General features: G+C 38.9%; 1 protein-coding gene across 10 annotated transcripts in view; it reads right to left on the minus strand.

Annotated features, from left to right (window-relative positions):
- Positions 1–2,500, minus strand: part of LOC124426772 (deoxyribodipyrimidine photo-lyase) — a 61,288-nt gene that overhangs the window by 9,055 nt on the left and 49,733 nt on the right. For 9 of the 10 annotated variants that reach the window (XM_046968871.1, XM_046968870.1, XM_046968876.1 and 6 more), the window contains one exon: positions 994–1,199. The exons of the other annotated variant lie outside the window; for it this stretch is intronic. The gene's annotated coding sequence lies outside the window, so the exon portion shown is untranslated. The remainder of the gene's footprint in view (positions 1–993; positions 1,200–2,500) is intronic. 10 annotated transcript variants of the gene reach the window in all.

The following is a 2,500-nucleotide window of genomic DNA, read 5'->3' on the forward strand; positions in this document are numbered from 1 at the left end:
AGGACGATAGGGATGAGTCTCGGCTTGATAACGACGAGAAAGATGGAAGAATGGGTACTAGTGCGAGAACTAAGGATGGCAACATCGTTTCTTGTACCGTGTTTATGACCAAATACACTGACTCGACTTAAATTTTTAATTTAAGGAGTAAAAGAGGGAATAAGAGAGAGAGAGAGAGAGAGAGAGAGAGAGAGGTAACATTTTTAATATCGCCAAAGAATATTATCCTTCAAAACAATATTTTTTCAACCAACTTTTTTTCACTACGTGAAATTGTGAATTTTCTTAAAAACGAAAAGAAAAATTATTTGTTATCAAAAAAAAAAAAAAAAAAAAAAAAAAAAAAAAAAAAAGAAGATAAAGAATAAAAATAAGAAAACATGAGAAAAGAAAAAAAAAGAGAAAAGCAAGTAAGAAGTAATGGAAAGGAGAAATGATTGAACGAAGGAACGAAGGAACGAAGGAACGAGCAGGTGATGGTTTCTCGTAAAACGAACAAAGGACTCGAAATCCTTCGATGGAATTTCGTACGACCTCGAACGATCCTCGGCGGGGCCGTTCGTACGACGCCGTGTGTGCCTCCTGTCTTCGATAAATTTCTCAAACGAATGATCCCGATGGACTACTGGTGGTATTCTCTCGATGGAATGCCGCGTACGATCTGTTATGGAATTTGATGCTCTCGAGAGTGCACCTTTGTAATCGAGTCTACTCGCTAAAATCCAAATCGTACGAGAGAGAATAAATCTATTCTGTCATTAATAATCTATCGATCATTTGAATATTTACATTTGTTATTCCAAATTATTTTTATATATATGTTACGCGATTGAATTTCTTCTCGTTCGTAAACTTTGCCTCGTAATGTTCGTAAACGAAAAGAATAATGTTGTCGATAAAATAAAACAAAAAAAGAAAGACAAAAATTGAAGAGAAAAAAAAAGGAATTATCGAATTCTGGAAGGGGGAGTCTGTTAAATAAAAGACGGTCACTTTTCAGGGACGACTTGCTCTCCGTAGCTAGTAATCCACCGTGCGTAGACATCTGCTGGCCATCTGCCAGTGAACTCTTCCAGCGGTAAGAGAGCAGCATCAGCAACAGCAACAGCAGCAAAAGGGACGGGACGAGTAGTCCTGGTGAACCGGTGAGAGAGGGCCACCCTCCTCGATCTTCTTGTGCAAGGTGCAAGGTGTCGTGGCTGAAATCAGAGGCGAGTAGTACTCTTCTCTTTTCTTCTTTCCATCTGACAGACGAAAAAGAAAGAACAAGAAGAAGAGGAACAAGAAGAAAGAGAGAGAAAGAGAGCCAGAGAAAAAGGAAAAAAAAAAAAAGAAAGAAAGGAAGAAAGAAAGAAGGAGGACGCGGATCGTCGAGATTGAGAGCGCAAGCTGCGATGATCTTGCCTCGCCTCGCGATTCGGATTTACAACGTTGTAAAAATACGCTTCGGTGTAACGTAAAATAAAAAGAAAGAAAGAAAGAGAGAGAGAGAGAGAGAGAGAGAGAATACTGAGATGGTTACCGCCTGCGGGGAACTAATTAGGCATTAACCTCGCGCGGTTTATGAGCCTGCACGAGCCGCTCGTTAAATTAATCTTTTACGCGCGGGCCCAGATTCTGCACCTTCTGCGAATGATGCCACCATACTATCGGCATCGTCTGAATCTTGAACACCTGCCGAGAGATCACGAGAGATCGCCTCGCGGCGATATCTTTTCTCGATCGATTCTTCGGATAACGGATCGGACGGTTCTCTTAACGTACCGTATCGCGAACAGTATCTGTGAGGCTGCATCTTATGCGAATCATTTTTTTATCTGAAACCACGTTGATGACCTGATAAGAAAACTTCTGTATCATTGGTATCTTTAAAAACAAAAACAAAAAAAAAAAGAAAAAAGAAAAAAGTCGATCTAAAATGGGACACCTTACGTTCTATGATATTTAATGTGATTAATGATTTAACAATATTGATAAATTATTTTTTACCTTCTAATTATCATAAAAAATTCTCCGATAGATTGTGCCAAGTCATAGAGAAAGAAAATCGACGAAAAACAAACTCCGAGGTATGGAAAATTGTGAAATGCGAGTGGGTTAGTTCAAAGAAGAGAAAAACGAAATCAGTCCCCCGTTATTTTTGACTTCGGAAGAGTATCTCGATAATCCATGATATCGCTATTTCGGATAAGTCTGACCTAGTTCATCTCCCTCTCTCGTGCTTCGAATATTCGCTCTTTCTGCTCTGCTTCGAACATTTCTCTGCCAACGTTACCAACGCTATTGCAATTGCAATTAAGGATGACTAGTAGTTCTATCTTTGATTAGACACACACTCTCTCTCTCTCTCTCTCCCTCTCTCCCTTTCTCTTTCCTATTTGTATTACGCACGTTTCGCAATATCGATCGGATCGGTAACAATCGATTGAATGATTATTTTATTAAGAATATAAATGAATATCTTGAATAGAAAAAAAAGGGGAACATATAAACGATCGAA

This window comes from Vespa crabro, chromosome 9 (assembly GCF_910589235.1).
Source record: "Vespa crabro chromosome 9, iyVesCrab1.2, whole genome shotgun sequence".
Classification (NCBI taxonomy): Eukaryota; Metazoa; Arthropoda; class Insecta; order Hymenoptera; family Vespidae; genus Vespa; species Vespa crabro.